Source organism: Hesperophylax consimilis, chromosome 6 (genome assembly GCF_061612785.1).
Source record: "Hesperophylax consimilis isolate HC1 chromosome 6, BYU_Hcon_1.0, whole genome shotgun sequence".
Lineage (NCBI taxonomy): Eukaryota > Metazoa > Arthropoda > Insecta > Trichoptera > Limnephilidae > Hesperophylax > Hesperophylax consimilis.
This window is the reverse complement of record NC_142841.1, coordinates 22,402,049-22,421,445: the sequence shown is the minus strand read 5'-3', so window position 1 is coordinate 22,421,445 and position 19,397 is coordinate 22,402,049. Positions and strand designations below refer to the sequence as shown.

The window sequence follows — 19,397 nt, the reverse complement described above, 5'->3', positions numbered from 1 at the left end:
TCCATATTGCGGCGATGCTTTGCCTTTTTAATCCACAGTTACAAACGAGAGAAAGTAAAGATTTAATTTTACAAATGGAGTTTCCAGGTATTGTTGCATAAACTAAATTGAACATTTTAAAACAGATTCGACTTGATTACAATATTATCAATACCAGTGAAAGCGGGTTCCGTTATACAATGTTTACAGTTTTTATACATAGTGCCAGCGAAAGATTTATTATATATTTGACTGATGTATCAATACAGTATGTGTCTTATAAACCATGGAAAACTTTAAAAGAAACACAATTGTTACATAATGACCTAGAAACTAAAAGGGCACTTGAGAAGATCATATATTGTTAAGTAGTTACTCAGATTCTAGTGAGATTTGTTTAGTATGAATTATTTAAAAGCTGTTCTTAATTTTATGTGATCAAAAAATAAATAAACAAAAAGTGAGATAAACTTTAACTGTCGAGATCAGGAGTGGTGCAAGAGATATAGTAACAGCTAAGACATTTTATCAGACGATTTATTATCAACGATTATATGCATTATTTTTCTCATTCTTCCAATCTGGAAGGTTGGTATTAGTTCCGCCGCCCCAGGAATAGGATAACCAACACCTCTGCAATAGGTCACTTCAGGTGGGTCGCTACGTTTGGTAAATTAGCAGGGATTCTCAGATTATTGGGGTGAGGTTTGTCCAAGTCTTGGTGGTGATGCGTCTGCCTACCAGCTGCAATGCGGGCCGGATCTAGAGAGGTCTGTTTGATGAGGGAGGTCCTTCAGCCAGAGTTTCGACAAAACGTTTTGCACCGCAGTGGGAGAGATGGATTCATACGTCACTCCTGGATACACTGATCCTAAATCGAAATCACTACATATCCCTCATACCTTTATCCTTCCCAGAACTCCTTTCCTTCCTTAAAACGACCCTCCACTCAGCATCCCTAAAGAACACTCCTGTGTGAGTTAATGTTAAAAAAGTTTGGGCTTTCAAATTAAATTTTTTTTATCATTAACTTGATGCCTGAATTAAAAAATGAATCTGTATCGTCATCACTAATGATTTTTATTTTCTTAATTTTCTTAGAAGTAATGCAATGTTCGTTTGAATTAACATTATACGAGTATCTCAATGGATATGAAAAACATTATGTGTACCTACTCTCTCTGATTAAGGCCAGAAAATTCTAAGAAATATAATTATGGTTAATATTATAGATAACATGATTTAGTATGTATTTCTTTTGTAGTAACACTTTTATGATATGTAACATAATATGATATGCGATAATAGTTATAGATCTTCCTAGTGGGTATAATTAGCAGTGTAATATCGGGGGCGGGCACAGCGGGCGCCTGGCGCCAGGGATACGGCAGGGCGGCGGAACAAAGCTAAACAGCTGCCCACAACCACTTGCTGCTAACTGCTATATATTGTAATACCAGTCAATGGGCAGCCAATCGCCTACAGTGCCTAGCTGAAAGTCATGCCACTTGGCATATACAAGTACGCGTGACAATGATAAGAAAATTTGGGCGGATTTTGTCCTACAGGTATGTAATGATAATGTCAGTTACCAAAAAATTGTGAATAATCAAAGTACGTAGTAGATATGATTTAAGATTTTCACGGTACCGCCCGATTGGGTACCAATGAGTTTTTTCACAAACTATGAATACAGTTAAAACCGTGTGGAGATTTCAAATTTATTTTTCCGATTAAGATTATCGGACTAAAAATATGTGATTTTTATATCTTCATTCATAATTATTGATTTCAAAAACGATCTAAAACTGTACATTGCGAAACGGTTCCAACTGGCTACAACGTCATTACATAGAAAATACAATGCGGGTTGTCTGTAAACTGTCGTATTAATTTATTGAGAAATCACTGAAAAGAACATGCCCACAAAATTTGCACTTTTTTCCGTGTTTCTAAAATTTCTTAATATATTTGTTTGTGATCCTTGAAATATCCATTAAAAAAGAAGGACGCCATATTGTTTGCTACTCGTTTATTTATGCATTTCGTTACGTAACACACACCATCAAAATTGACTGTTAAGAGTTTAAAAAAAATATTGAATACGTTAATTATAAAAAAAAAAAATAAAAAAAATAAAAAATGGGGGGGGGGTTCGCGGGAAGGGGGGGGGGGTGGAGGAGGGAGTGGGTACCGTGTGAGAGGGGGGTGGGGTCGCTGGAAACAATGTATTTATTTAATGGCATTGCAACGCATGCCGGGAACTCGCTAGTAATTTTATATAAACATATTAAGTCAGCAAATTGTCTTCTTTTTTCCAATGTTGTAAAATTAAAGTGTTGTAGTCGTTCCTCATAAGATTTGAGTGAGACATTTAATCCAAGTTTAAATGATAGAATTTTTTTTGCACAGATTCAATAGTTTTAGAATATTTCAAATAATGTGGGTTCCAGATAACACTCCCATATTCCAATTTGCTTCTGACCAACGAGTTGTATAAGGTTATAATGGATTGGGGGTGTTTAAATGGTTTCGATATTCTATGAATGAATCCAATCATTTTCAATGATTTACTTATAATACCAGTGATGTGTACATCAAATTTATGATTTTGAGAATGAATGTACACGTTTCGAGATATTAAAGGAGACAGAAAAAATTGAGGTTTTAAAGTATTTACTTGATAACAGTGCCTAGATTGGTACACTCGTATGTTAATAAAATGTACATTAAACGCACGATGAGCAATATGGAAAACATTTTTTTGTGAAACATACGGAAACAAAGGTTGGTCACAAGTTAAATATGCATTTGCATTTAAATTTCAAGCAGGTTAATTACGGGAATTAAATTTAAAAATTGGTATATACTAATCACAAAAAAAATTAAACATCTCTGCGTCTACATTTTTGTTTTGCGAAGTTGTCAATAACATCGTCATAGTTTAAAGAGAGCAGTAATTTGGATTCAATGTTAAGTATGGCTAACGAATTTAATCTCCTGTCTGTCATGGTTGAGCGAAGATAATTTTTCACTCTCTTTAGACAGGAAAAACTCCGCTCGCCACTGCAATTGCTGACTGCCGTCGATACGCACATTCTTAAGGCTATGTCAATGTTTGGATAAATTGTTTCAAGTTCTTTTTTTCTTAGAACCTGTAAAATTGCTTTGGTTGTTCGGGGCAGATCTCCATCTCGGGCTATCGTTCTTAAATAAGAACGTAGATGGATACATTCATCAACAAAGCACTTTTCTAAATCACTAGAATATATTGTTACTAACATACTAGCACTTTTGAACTTCTTCGGTGTTCAAATTGACCAAATTGCTTAAAAACGAAAATTTGGTATAAAAATTGCTGTACGCTTCTCGTCTCTTTTGAAGTTCAACGACAAGTCTGTCTATAATTACTAAATATACTGTCACTCTAAATGTTTCCCGACCAGATAATGAAAAAGTAATATCTTCGGCAGATTCATCTGCTGTGAGTTTTCTCTTCCGTATCCTCTTGATGTCCTTTTCATATTCTCTGACTAATGCGAATTCTAAGGCTTGCTCTTCATATTTATTAAAATTTTCCCTTTCTGAAGAAATTATTAGAATCAGACTGTCATACATTTGAATAACTGTACAAATATCAATATCAACGGACTGTAATTTTGTATTGGTTTTATTCATGTGAACTAAAATAAAACCCCAAAACACGATCATGAAAGCAGTTTCTAGTCGTTCTAATTCCAATCTTATGCCTTTAGCTTCACATACAACAGAACGTTTTTGCTCTGTATTGCTCTCGATAGCAATTAAAGCATTGCAAATTTCTGGAAATGTCTCTTTCAAACTTTTGCAAGCATCTGCTCGAGCTGACCAGCGTGTGTCAGATGGATTTTTGACAGTAGTTTTATTTTTTTTATCATTACCTAGGATTATTTGTGCTTGTAGAGTTTGCCATCTTTGAGTTGAAGCTGTAAAAAATGTGTAGATTTCTTGAAGGAGACCAAAGAACCAACAAGCTTCTTGAGCGCATTCAGCGGCACATTCACCCACTAGGTTAAGCGAATGTGCAGAGCAGGGTATATATTCTGCTAGGGGACATAGTTCTTTTATTTTGGCCTGTAATCCATTGTAAATGCCTGACATATTTGCGGCATTATCATACGACTGGCCTCTACAGTCTAATATAATAATTTCAATCATGTCCAATGTTTTAATAATAGCATTTGCTATGTCTTGTGATTTGTGACCGACATTTGCGATAAACTTAAGAAAACGTTCAACGGGCGTACCGTCGGTTTGAATGTATCGGATCACGAAAGTTAATTGGTCAATGTGGGAAATATCTGGTGTTGAATCCACTATTATCGAATAATATTTTGATATCTTGATTTCATGTTTTATTTGTGTTAATATTTTGTTTGCCATCAATTCAATAAATTCGTCACACGTTGTAGAACTTAAGTAATTGGTATATCCCTTTCCCTTGCCGCCATATTGAGCAATATGTTTACTTAAAAACGGATCAAACTCCGCTATGAGTTCCAGCGTCATTAAGTAATTTCCGTTATGAAGAGAGCCAAGTTTTTCGTCATGTCCTCTAAAAGGTAAACCACGCGATGCTAAAGATTTTACAGTGGCAACCACTCGTTTTAAAACTTCACACCAATAAGTCATCTCTTCTAGAAATTGAGCGGCGAGCTCATGATCGACACGACCGTCAATGTTAGATCTACGTTGCAAGCTCAAAATACATGTTTTATGTTCACATGAGTTTTCGTGGCTTTCTAATCTATTCGATGCGTTCTTCCAATCATTGAAACCAACATCTTGTTTTCCAAAACTAGTTCCACCACCGAATAATAAACAAGGTCCACAATAAACTTTACCTGTGCTTGGAGAGTAAATAAGCCATTTCCTTAGAAGTTTTTCTCTATTTAACAACTTTCTTTCAAACATTGTTTTTGTTAAAAAACGTGAGATTTTATCTTCATATATTCTCTTACTCAATGAAAAATCTGCATTTTGATTTTGATTAAATCCATTAATTGCAATGTATTCTTGTGTTTCGTTATTGATATCCCACTTGACTGGGTCACATCCCACGATAAACAGTCTATTTTGCGACTGCCTCACAACTTCTACGGCTGACGGAGTAGGCAGCATGGACAAATCGTGTTGTTTAGAACTAGTAGGAATTTCACATTGAATAGACTCGGTAGAAGACGCACTGTGAATTGCGTTAGAAAATTCTGAATCATCACTTTTTAATTTAGAAAAAAATGTCTCAATATGTTTTGTATGCTTTATAATATTTTGATTTTTTTCTTCTTTTTCCTTAGCCTTCCTTTTATAAGCTGCACCACTAGGTTTCTTCTTCAATTCACTCATTATTTGGGTAATGAACTAAAACGCAATGTACTAATTCATTCACACAAATACCGCTGCGAGTACGTAATCAATAGAAGCGCGCGTAACCGGCGACATCCAAGCTGAAAGTGATGAGTGTGACTGTCACCCCGTCATCCGTTTGAAAGTCCGGTGCCAGCCGCTTAGCCCCTGCCCCCGCTGCGCCCTTTGCCCTGCAATCTAGCAACGCCCGCGAACGAATCCACGAGCGAGCGGTCTTCTATTAAAAAATCATGCGATGGAGGCATGGAGGAATAATCAAGAAGGCGAGTATGCTTTGGAAGCTCTGCATCTCTACAGAAGTAAATAATCTTTCATATTGTGTAAGCAGGTGCATACTTACTTACAAAATTAAGTTTATATATTTTTTTTTTTAATTCTAGGGGCGCCCGCCGGCGCCCCTTTGTAACTGGCGCCCCTAGGCACGTGCCTACTTTGCCTTAGGGTTAATCCGCCACTGATGTAAGTTACGTGTGAGAGAAGCATGCTAAATGGGCTAGAACCAAAATATACCAAGTCCGTGGCGAAATTGGTTTTCAATAAAATATAAAAACGGAAGACAATACAATTCTTCTTTATTCTAATAGCGTTATAAAAAAACGTGTACTTTTATGAGATTTAATTTAGCTCTTATTTAATTTATATAAAAAATACTATTTATAATAACAAGTTCTGCTGTGTAATTAGTAATTCTAATAGTTTTCCCTGTATATTATTAAGGCATTACTTCAGTCAGCCCCTAGGCCGGTTGTGCAGTGCGCAGTTGAAGTGCGCAGTTTACGGAGAACCGCATAAAACGTAGGCGGAAAATGCGAATGAGAATTATTCAAGGATCGATAGCTATGCTGAATGGGGGCGGAAATATTTTGTATTAATAATACGAGGTTGTTAGTAATCGATACAGATTATCAAGTGCATTGTACGTTATGTTATATTATACTGTGTGAAGAATTTGATTGGAAAATAGTTTACATGTTATAATTGTTTTTGTGTTCAATGTTGTTATAGACGAATGCATTGAATGAACATTTTAAAGTGAAATAATGCATATATCAAAATGGGGAGGTCAACAGGGAAACGATAAACGATAGGGAAAGAGTATTGTAATAAGGCAGACAACGACGCTTAGATAAGACGAAACCTCAAAACGAAGTATTGAAAAATGAATAATAATATAATATACAGGGTGTATCGGCACGTACCCGACAAACTTTAACCAGCTATTCCTTAGCACATTTGGAGTAAAAAATGTTATGGGCACTTTGCTGTCCGGTAACATTATTTTTTAATATAAAATTATAATTCATATTTTCACCACATGTCACCAATGTTTTATCCTTTGTCAAAGTTTGAAAACCCATCTGGCAATATTTTGTTCGAGTTTCGTTGAATAATGTACGAACGTACCTACGTTGGCGCGCTTTTACAATCACAACGAAATGGCACGGCACCATTCGTCTCATTTTTAACTTTTATTATTTAGTGTGTACGAAAGAGCGAGGACACTTTTTGACACACTTGCTAATAACAGCTGTTGAACACGAAAAACAATTCAAATGACAGTGACGGAGTGTGGATTTTTTTAATTTATTTTTTAATTTAATGGAAAAAAAATGTTACCGGACAGCAAAGCGCCCATTACATTTTTTTACTCCAAATGTGCCGAGGAATAGCTGGTTAAAGTTTGTCGGGTACTTGCCGATACACCCTGTATAATATAATAAATAACAGTCGAATTTGATAATGATTGTAACTGCTACGGTATTTCTCAATAAGGAATTCCTATAATTTTTTTAATGTGTATCACTTGTATTTTTCCCAATATTTTTAGGTTAGGTTAGTTTTTCAAAGTTAAAATTTTTCAAAGCCCACCAAAACCATTGAAATCTGACGGGGTACGCGTGACGTCATATACCTCGGTTTATTCGGTAAACAGTAAGGCCATTCCCACAAGGGTGGGTAAGAAATCAACAAAATCCCATAATAAATAATTAACAGAAATCTCAGAGTAAGGAAGAGACAGAGCTGCCCAGAGGGCGAGGGGAACAAACCAAGTGCGCGAAGCAGGGGGAGAGGCGTAGGCATATCCCCTTCAGTGATATGTTAATAAATGAATCTAACAGTACACAGGCACCTCGCACTGTAATATCACAATTTTCTGCGCAGGGTCTGGTTATTTTAATGTGCACTCTTCGACGTTCCACGAACGACTGATTGATTGATCGTAGATTATTAAAAGCATTCTATGGCGCCAACAATATGTTCACGTGGTTTGTCTCCAGCTAATTGAAATGATATTATTATATACTGATATTTTAGGGCAAGTCCATCAATTTGGATGTTTATGGCAGGAATTAAAAAACGAATAATTTGAATTACCGTTTGATGATCTATAGTAATACATATTTTTGAGACATAATATATTTCACTTAAGTTCCTAATTCTTGGAATAATGGAAAAACTTGATAAGGTGACATAATTTCTTATTATTTTTTTTCTGTGATTCCCGGATGTAATGATATCAAGGTGACATGATCTGCCATAAATCACAATTTGTATGAAGTAATTCAACTTTATTCACATTAATGTACGTTGTACACATATTAATGTGAATCAATTTTAATAACATTAGGTAAATATTCGGAATCGCTGGGCACGGATTATACGAAATATTTTTAAATAAAACCTTCTGATTTACCTTAATTACTATAAAGGGAATCTGACTGCATTTGGGATATTTTTAATTTTAGCATTTTAATTTTTAATTACGTAAATCGAAAATTCACTTTCGTTGTATGGGATGAGGTACTGTTTTGGCCAAACTCGAAAAATAAAACATTTTTATGTTACTTAAAAAACTAAAATTATTTATATTTAGGTATTATTATAATTATTGTTTTATTTAACCTAAACTATAGTAACCTAACCTTTAATAATCAAACCTAAACTAACCTAACCTAAATCCTAACCTAACTTATATCCTAACCTAACCTATAATAATCCAACCTAACCTAACCTAACCTATATCCTAACCTAACCCAACATACCTAACCTAACCGATAATAATCCAACCTAACCTAACCTATATCCTAATAATAATCCAACCTAACCTATAATAATCCAACCTAACCTATAATAATCCAACCTAACCTAACCTAACCTAACCTATAATAATCCAACCTAACCTAACCTAACCTATATCCTAATAATAATCCAACCTAACCTATAATAATCCAACCTAACCTAACCTAACCTACAATAATCCAACCTAACCTAACCTATAATAATCCAACCTAATCTAACCTAACTTATATCCTAATAATAATCCAACCTTACCTATAATAATCCAACCTAACCTAACCTAACCTATAATAATCCAACCTAACCTAACCTAACCTATATCCTAATAATAATCCAACCTAACCTATAATAATCCAACCTAACCTATAATAATCCAACCTAACCTATAATAATCCAACCTAACCTAACCTAACCTACAATAATCCAACCTAACCTAACCTAACCTATAATAATCCAACCTAATCTAACCTAACTTATATCCTAATAATAATCCAACCTAACCTATCATAACCTCACCTTTTTTAATTTTTCAATTTTATAAAACATACCTAAATATCTTTACTTTATTTTTCGAGTTTGGCTAAAATAGAACCTACCTAGTATTTGCATATGGTAAAAAATCTAGCCACTCGTATCAGGAATACCAACAAAAGAAAATGTTATCAACAGAAACCATTCCAGCCGTCATCCCATACAACGAAAGTGAATTTTCGATTTACGTAATTAAAAGTTAAAATGCTAAAATTAAAAATATCCCAAATGCAGTCAGATTCCTTTTATAGTAACTAAGGTAAATCAGAAGGTTTTATTTAAAAATATTTCATATAATCCTTGTCCAGCGATTCCGAATAATTAACTAACATTAGTATTTGTTTTTCTATTTAGAAAATTGCTAAAGAGGTAATCTTACTAAAAACCGTGGTGTAAATATTACATGGCACGTAAGGTCGGAACAGTGAAAATCTTGACTTATTACCATGGAGATCGTTTAGTTAGAACAGTCTTAAACCAGGCTCGAGGTCGGCTTTACCACACGAACATTTAACGGGCGTGTAAGAATCTAATTAGTAAATACGGTAATAATGTGACTTTGTTATTTGAATTGATTCAAAATGGATATTCTTGGATGGATATAATTGCAGTTATCACATTCACCATGTCAGCGCATGAAAGAACTAAGCTAGAATTGCAATCTGCAATGCTGTAGTGCTTGCTGCAACTCCAATACGCTGCAGGCATCATAGCTTGTGGCAGACTGCTCGCGGTTAGCCGTGGCGTGTCCTGCCACAATCTGCAATCTCGGCGCGGGCTCGAGTCCCGCTGTCGCAGCGTGCCCACTGGGAGCCTAATTGTCCCAGTCACAAGCTGCTTGTCATGACGTACCATCGTACCACTGACTGTACGGGTTGCCACCTATAACAGGGGTTCATATTCCACATCACATAATATTCTACATGCTCGTATGCTCTACTATACTACTATGCTGGATAGGCGTATCATCGTACCACTGACTGTACGTGTTGCCATTTGTAACAGAGGTTCATATTCCACATCACATAATATTCTACATGCTCGTATGCTCTACTATACTACTATGCTGGATAGGCGTAACATTGTACCACTGACTGTACAGGTTGCCATCTGTAACAGGGGTTCATATTACACATCACGTAATATTCTACATGCTCGTAACATCGTACCACTGACTGTACGTGTTGCCATCTGTAACAGAGGTTCATATTCCACATCACATAATATTCTACATGCTCGTATGCTCTACTATACTGGATAGGCGTAACATCGTACCATTGACTGTACGTGTTGCCATCTGTAACTGGGGTTCATATTCCATACGGCATATCATAATATCCTACATGCAGGGGCATAGCTTTAGCACTCACAGAGGGGACGGCTTCTCTCCTGGGTGAGGGGGGAGGAGTTGGAAGGACGGGGACCACTATTTAGAAAGTTTTTTCGGACCTTTACATCATCATTTTGGGTGGCGGATATGGTTGCGGACAATTTATTGGATAACCAACATCTCTGCCATATGTTGAATTTGGTGACATAGCAGGGCTAAACATGGAAAATAAATAAGTATAATGTTAGTAATTTAAAATGAAAGTATGAGATTGATAAAAAATGACAAAAAATTTCCCAGTCCCAGTTGTGGCCGTAACCTTTTTATCAAATTTGTTTAAATCAAACACGTGTTCCCACACCTTAATATATTCGTTATTTACAATTTTTTTATCAGGATACATGTTAATTCATTAGTTAAAGGCCTGCAATACCGTTTTTAACAAGAATACCAATAATTTAAAGAGATTTTTATTAAATTTACGATACTCAAGTTTATTAACAAACTTTACAACTACAATACCAAAAACCCTAGATAAACTTTGGATAATCAAGAATAATCTCATGCGTGCCAGAAAAAACATACCTATCACTTTTGTGTGCAGTTTCTGACCCCTGAAGACACATTGTACCACATACAATATGCGATACCACACCAAGCCACAAACTTGTAGTCAAGCCACAACCTCCCGCGCGCGCCATACAACAGCGTTCCTCGCACAAAGTGCAATAAGGCATTGCAGAATCCATTCTGCACTCGGCACAATGCGGGCACGTGCGTGCTGACACGTGATCGGCAGAGCCGGCTGAATTGCTCCGCGGAGATTATAATATACTTTGCCTAATTATTTGGAGAAAGCTCTCGGAATGCTATGGTTAATGGAATGTTAAAATCAGAGAAAGATTGGGCGAGGTTACGAGGTCGAAAACGCAATTTTTAATATATTTACACGCACCTTTTAGCGACCATACCGCTTTAATAAATTATTCCTTCGTTTCTTAGAGTCTTTCGTTTTTAACACATTTTTTGCGGGAAACGAGAAAACTCGTCATACGCCTTTTTACAGTAAGACGCGGGAGACGAGTTTACTCGTTTTGTTGCGCAAAGCGGTAAGGAGCGGGAAATTTGTAAACAAGGGGTTCTAAATGGGTGCGGGGTCATGTGTTTTCTATTGTCGGCGGTACCCGATGTATCTACCTGTCAATACAATGAGTTTGAAACACAACAAAAAAAAATCGTTGTCGCGTATGTTCCGCTCACAAACTACGCAGTGAAACGCGGTACATGTGCAAGTTTTGCAATGTGCCCCTGCATAAAGGAAAGTGTTTCGAACGCTATCACACATTGAAGCACTATTAGGTTATAGTTTTTTTTATTTGTATTGAAAATTTCTTAATAATCTTGTAATTTTGTATGAATAAATTTCGATATGTTATTTCGATTGTGAAATACTGTTTTTTCTATGATTCCCAAGAAAGTAGAAAGTTTTTGTCCATAAAAAAAAGGAATTACACATACATTGCTAAGTAAATAAATAGAGACATATTTTTAAAGTAAAACACTGAAAGTTTCATCGAAAAATATCAAATAGATCATAAGATATGAATATTTTGCGGAAAGTCTAATTTTGGCGCCGAAATTAAAAAAAAACACCCGCGCTTCGCCCCCAATTTGGCGGTAAAATGCCCGACCATATAGTGTTAACCAAAGATATTGTTCTTCTAATATCTTTGGTGTTAACTAATGTTTACAATACGAGGTTTTTATGTATGGCACAAGGGTAAACAATTTATAATATTTTGTTATTTATCTGATAATATTTAAACTGTTTTATGCTTGTCACAGATAATGTTATAACTAGTGTGAGAAAAGATACATAAATATTTCACATAGCAAACTTATTTTGCGACACGCTTTTTATAACATCCACATAAGTAAGGCTTTTTTTGACGAACATGAGTGAATATTTTATTATTTATTTTGGTACAATATTTTTCATTTCACAGTACAATCCAGTTATGTTGGCCTCACTGGGTAACTTATCCGTGCTGAGGCCTCCATTTTATAATTAAAAAAATATACATAATATATTTAAAGAAAATATATATAATGTTGGTGAAGAAAAAAAACAAACATAATATTAAGATTAATTTAAACTAAAAGTATAGATTTAAAATTAAGGTAAAATAAAATTTAAATAAAATGAAATAAAGTTAAAATAGGTATATTTATATTATATGTTATGTGTTTGTGAGTGATGTGTGTTTTATATTGGTTTTATGTTTTTGTGCTTGAAATCCAACGTTTCTAGACTTCGTTTGTCAAGCGATTTTAATGCCTATTACCTACAATATAAGATATACCAAGAATATACACATTTTTGGCTTGAAGCTTCCTCAAGAGAGCTCTAGGAGGGTGGAAACACAAAAACCGGCAGTTCAACAATAAAAAAACTACCCATTATCTAGCATCAAGTGTCAAACGCGAAGCGACAAATAACCCCATTGAAATAATGATATAACACACATAGCATTGCCTCCGTTCTAATGACTGCAGTCCATCCGCTAGGATGTATGAATGCAAAATAATGAATATAATATTAAAAAAAACCTGAGGTTGTCTATATCCTCGTAGGCATGACGCTCGATTGTCAGATGGACGTAGTTCTATAATCACAGCAGGTGTCGACTTACTCCCCTTTCAGAACAAATTACCTAAGCTGAGATCGCTTAGTGAGAAGGTCTATCTACTGTGTATAAAAAACTTTAGCGGAAAGAAAACGAGACAGTAAAAATGACTTTTATTGCCTTATAATAACATGATTACAGTCCTGTACAGCGAATCATATTCTGTATAAAGTTACCAGGTTTGTAGTACGCATTATAGATGATTTCGTTTCGTTCCATAATAAATAATAATACCAAAGTGTACAATAAACGATGATTTAAAACGCGATTTTATTATGTGCACCGCGTGGTACTAATAAAAGAAATTAATTAAGTTAATAAACTACATTATTTCCTGAAATAGGCTGCTATCCAAAGTCACATAAAAGTAAAATTTACATTTCAATTAGAAAAAGCTCAGTGTCTGAACGTTAAAGTTTTAGCTCAAGTGTAGCGGGTTCTAAACCTGAAAAAGTGCGAATACATTTTATTTTATTCTACAACTTTTTATATCGTTTTAAAACTGAATATCTGTGATTTGTTACAAAATGGAAACCTGTAAGGACTATTGTATGGTCATAAAAAAAAACAAAATCAAATAGTAACATCATCAAAATTATTTGATCTCTTTTAAGAATAATAATAATAATCATTTTTTTATTATTTTTTTAAAGTTTTTGAAGGAGTTTTAAAAAATCACTATTTTTTTTAAAGCAGAAAATTATTTCCACAACTCTTGAACTTTGAGCCCTTGAAACATGAAATTTGCACTCCTTTTGTCTGGAATTTTAGATCAGTGCCATCATTTTCAGCTGGCAATGCAATAATTTCAAAATTAGCTTTTGCAACATCCATTTCCAAAAGACCTCGGGTAAGGACGGGTCTTGTACTGGTACTTATAATAATTATTGAAATTTATATTTGTTTGCGTCTCATAAAGCACAAATAATCTCCAGTCTTTCGGTCTTTTCAAACAGAGATGTACGTTTCAGATAAAATAAATAATTATTCATCTCTCGCGCCGCCCGCCACGGAGGGACATTGTTGTGGATATTCACGTTGTTTATGGCCACCGGCCTAATGAAACGCCAGGAAGAAATAATAATTTAAAAACTTGCAAAGTATTATTAGTATGAAAGGCAACATTAAAATGCAGTTATTTAGCCTAAAACTCGAGGTAAATTGCATTGTAATAAACATAGGTTAAAACCACAATACTGTCGTGTTAGAATGCATTCTTTATCAAGATGTTGTTTATTTTGTTAGTTGACTCAGTGGATCAAGAGAATTATTTCATTAGTTATGTAGGTACCAATGTTGAACATTATAATCTTTATGTAGATAATTTGCGGAAATGTATTGAGATTTTTTTAAAATAATTTTAATTGTAGAATATAGATCACCAATCTGAATTTATGTGGAATATTGTTTTTAGTTTAATTTATTTTGTAGGTAGGCTGTTAATTTGTTTATTTATGATTTATTTTTACTGCAATTTTCACCTAAATTTACTAGAGACCAATAACAATTGCACACAAACAACGACAAAAACACCTAATTCTTCAGAAGTGATAGTTTCTTTCTTCCGGATTTCGAACATCCATCGACATATAACATTCTTCCTTTAAACACCTTTTTTAAGCTTTTAAAAAACATACAAGCTGAAAAAGTAATTATGTGAAATCCTTTAGATAGAAAAAAAATCGGAAAGCATGTTCCCAAAATTAAAAAAAAAAAACAATAAACCTGGTTCTGTTATTTAACATGCCATAATAATGAAAAAATAGTTTTATTAAATGCTTCTTAACTCAGATGTCAAGAGAGGTTTGCTCTATTTTAAATAAGTGGTGTTTTATTAAATATTTCCACAACAGTCACGTACGTCTATTAACTAGAGTCGTTTTAAATATATGGTCTGCTCCCTGTATTATCCGTATTCATCTTCTCTTCTTTTCAAGTCATCTTCGGTAATCTTCATCTTATTTTTGAACGCTCGAAGCCTTAAATGCTACTTTTGCAAATATCCCCAATATATATGGCAGCGATGCACGTGACTTCATATATAGAATTGTATGTCCAAAACAGTCCATATCAAAGCTTACGATAAGTTCTGGATATCTTTCTTTCAAATCTATACATGAAATACATTGTTTCCCAAAAAGTTATCAACATTACAAATATCATTAAAAAAATGTGGAGTTTGTTATCGCGAGATTGAGATAGACCGAACAAGGCGGTAAGGATTTACACAAAGGATGCATTTGCCATGAAAACAGACTGCAGGAACCCTAAGGGGTGTAGAGAAAACATTCTAATGGGCGTTTTACACGATGCTTTTTTTGGTCCAGTTTCCATAGGGGTTATCTTTTCATATGGATTCGGGATGAAAAAAAGGTTGTGTTCTATTTTTGTATCTATTTTCGTACAGTTTAAAATAGCGGACATTATTTGACAAATGTCGTCTGTCATTGTTTTACGTAACTCTGTTGCATGTTTATTTCGTTCAATATTTAAAATATTGATAAAAAAGATTATAATTTATTAAGCGTTTATTACTTACTGTGAAGGTGTATTTATCACTAATTGTTTCGTATTGTGAAATTCGCTGGTATTTTTGATGATTTTTGACTGCAACGGCAAGGAAAAAATGATTGTTGCTTCTATGTGATTTATTTTTATATTAAAGGTGTTGCTATTTTTTAGCAAGTTATTACTACCGTCCCAAAATATTATTTTTTTATGATCGTGTAAAACAAGTTTTTTTTCATATGGGTCCCGATATGTGTTTTACATATGGGTATTGGTATGAAATAAAGCATCGTGTAAAACTCTCATTTTTTTATTTATTGGACAATTTGTATAGCGCCGCTTTTGTGAGATATCACCTCAAAGGCGCTTTACAGTTGAAACTCAGGTATTATCGTAATATATTTATAACCGTGTTATCCGAAAATAGGTTTTAAATATTTTTCATTTATTGTGTTTCAAGTTATTTTAAATAATGCGTTTTTTTACAGAGTTTAAATTTACCATAGTGCATACGTAATATGGAACTACTCTTGGTCCTGTACCAATCAAAAATGTGCCCAAGTTGATTCTGGCGTATATCTTTGGTCAGAGCTTCTAGCTACCTATCAGAAACAAATTTTAACTTTGTACAAAATGATAATGATAATCGGTTTGATAGATTTCCAGACCTTACAACATCCACGTCAGATATGAATACTGTATTTGTTCTATCGGTATTTATAAGCGCAACGAGAAATTTTTCTGATATAAAATATTGCTAATTTATTGGAAATCTGGTCAAATTATTCATATTCCTGTTAAAAATGGGACTGCAGGCTTTTAACGAATGAACAGATTTCCTAACAAACTATCACTAAAACACGAATGCGTTATGGGGATGTCGGAGCACGTGTTTATATATTTTTTAATATTGTCGCATTTCGTAATTATATTTATCAGGAATAGCGCATCTGCATGAACACGTGTTCCGTTATATTTTAAACAAACTAATATTTTATAAGGAAATGGCTTGCCACCACGTTTTTAACAGAATTTTAATAAATTCGACGTACTCATTTTCTCCGTGCCTTTTATAGCAGATTGGATTAGGTTACGTTATCATGAAGAGCTGAAAAAAACACATCTTTTAAAGTCAAAAGTTTAAAAGTGTAAATTATAGATAACCGAAAGAAATTAAATTTGTTCGAAACCACCATGTATCGCTTGTGTACCTATATACGTTAAGGTTAAACGCAACGCTCGTTGTATTCTACGTGTTCACAGATGGCGTTAATTAATTAATTTTGTTTAAATACGCTTTTTCAAGGTATTGCTTTACAGTATTAAGACAAATTATTTGTTTGCGCCCTCATATACGCAATATGAATATGAATAAATAGTTTTGTCCATATAAAAACTCAATTCTATCGAGAAAGGCATACAAATACAATATCGGATTGAATCATCGGTAAAATATTGCATTTGTGTGCCTTTCTCGAAAGAATTAAGTCTTTAAACGAACAAAACTATTGATTCATATTCATATTGCGTATATACGGGCGCAAACAAATAATTTGTCTTAATACTGTAAAGCAATACCTTGCAAAAGCGTATTTAAACAAAATTAATTGATTAACGCCATCTGTGAACACGTAGAATACAACGAGCGTTGCGTTTAACCTTAAGAGGGTAGCAGAGATAACGATTTTGTCGAAATTTACTAAAATAGTTAATAAATTGGTCAACTGTGTCGCCCTCATCGTATTTTGTAGACAATTCCGCCAAAACGTTACTGAACAAGTGGTTTGATGCTAATATCCGGGCATAAACACCCGAGGTCTCCCGATCGACAACAACGAACATTCCCGATGACAAATTAAAAATAGCGTGTTTTATCTTAGCCGTTTATGTGGTAGCTGGCTTTCTATTTTTCCCTACAATGTGGGAATTTTCCCTTGAGATTCCCTAATGTGTTGATAAACATTATATGAACGGCTTTTTAAAAACTGGCGGATATCCACGATTAAAATAATTTGATTTTATAAGTAAACTATGAGCTTTTTACTGGGTTTAACCACTACTATTTATGCTTATTTTAGTTTCAAAATACATAAATGTCGAAAGAGATCTCAAAGTTTTATGTAAATCTGCATCTTCTCCATATGAAATAATTATTAGAGAGGTATTGATTTAATTAACATGTAAACTAAAATTCCCTATAAAATTGTAAGAATTTAGGAAAAAATATTTTTTCCCCAAATATTGGAAATATTTCAATTCAATGAGCACACTCCCCAACGGCCGGCTCTTCCGACTTGCGACTGATGAGGGCTGTCACAACATTGAAATATAAAACACCGTTGAGAATACTTTTATTTATTTAAAAGTTTAGGTTTTTACAGTGAGTAGGCTGTCATAACATTGAAATATAAAACACAGTTGAGAATACATTTATTTAATTAAAAGTTTTGGTTTTGACAGTGAGTAGGCATATAAAAAACAGTTTTTATAATTTTTTTTATGCTTCCCATTTTGTTGTCCGGGTTAAATCTTCCCCATAATCTTCCCCTCCGCCCTTGAGGTGTTTTTGCACAAAAACGGCGCTATACAAGTCATCCAAGTACTATTATCATTATTTATTATAGGAAAAACTAAACCCTTCCACTCACTTTTCCACAAATGATCAGCTAAACAATCAACACTATGCAAGTGCATTATATAAGTAAAATAAATACAAAACAATCAAGAACAACAACACGTCAACTCACCAGAGATCAAATGGGAAAAAAAATCACCGACTCCAGATATTTTCATATCAGAGGGTTCGGCTCGGTAAAACTTCTAACAGGGCCTATAAATCCTACTGATCCCTCAACATAAATATTTAAAAAATATTTCGTTATCCTACATGTATTCAAAATGACCGACTTTTGCATCTTTATATATAAATTTTTTGATAGATCTAATACGCCTAAATTTTTAATGAGAGAGCTAGGTATGATGCCAGTAGCCGAAATAACGAATGGTAATATTTTTATAGTCTGAGAATGCCAAATTCTTTTTATTTCGTTTCCTAAATCTGTGTATTTTCTTATTTTTTCATTAACACATTTTTGAATGTTACAGGAATTTGGAATAGCGACATCAATGATATAAGCTATTTTTATAATATTTTCATGTAAAACTATACCGGGTCTATTATGACTAATCGTTCGGTCTGTTAGTATAGTTTTATCATAATATATTTTATAAAATTCAATAATATTTTATTATTATTGTTATGCATTTTTATTAATATTATTATTGTTTTTTGTATTTCTTTGGCATTCACTATGTAACAATTTCTAGACATTTTTTGTAATAGCTAGTTAATGACACGGACGTGTCGAAACCGGTCGCTAATTTAATAAAATTTATACGTAACAAATGTACATTGTGAATAATAAAACTCGTTAAAAACAAAAAATGACTATTATAGTTTCCTATGAAATATTGATATTTTCATATAAACACTAATGATTCCACTTTTACGTTAAAACTTTTTAGGCTTATAAATAAATACACATTTAAGATTCTTCCAAAATTTGGTATGGTAACAATCACTTTAAAAATATACTAGAATAATGTCTTTCCCTTCTTGGAATAAGTGGATATTGATATTTTTATTGTAAGTAAGGTTCTCGACTTCGATTGCAGAGGTTGCGGGTTCAAATCCCGGCATGTGCGAATAATTTTTTTTTGGGAAATCAAATAATTGAGGTCAGGTTTGTGTTGTTTGCTTTATCTGGTGTTTCTGATGGGGGAAAATTAATTTAAGGGATATTTACAGATTGGAATATTCCAAATAATAGAACTTTTGTGCTATTTTTTTTGCCTAGATCGTGATAGTGAAAAAGTTT

The 19,397-nt window shown here is 33.7% G+C and overlaps 1 protein-coding gene across 1 annotated transcript in view; it reads right to left on the bottom strand.

Annotated features, from left to right (window-relative positions):
- LOC149423071 (ras-related and estrogen-regulated growth inhibitor-like protein A) overlaps positions 1–19,397 on the bottom strand; it is a 318,583-nt gene that overhangs the window by 121,704 nt on the left and 177,482 nt on the right. The gene's annotated exons all lie outside the window — the stretch shown is intronic.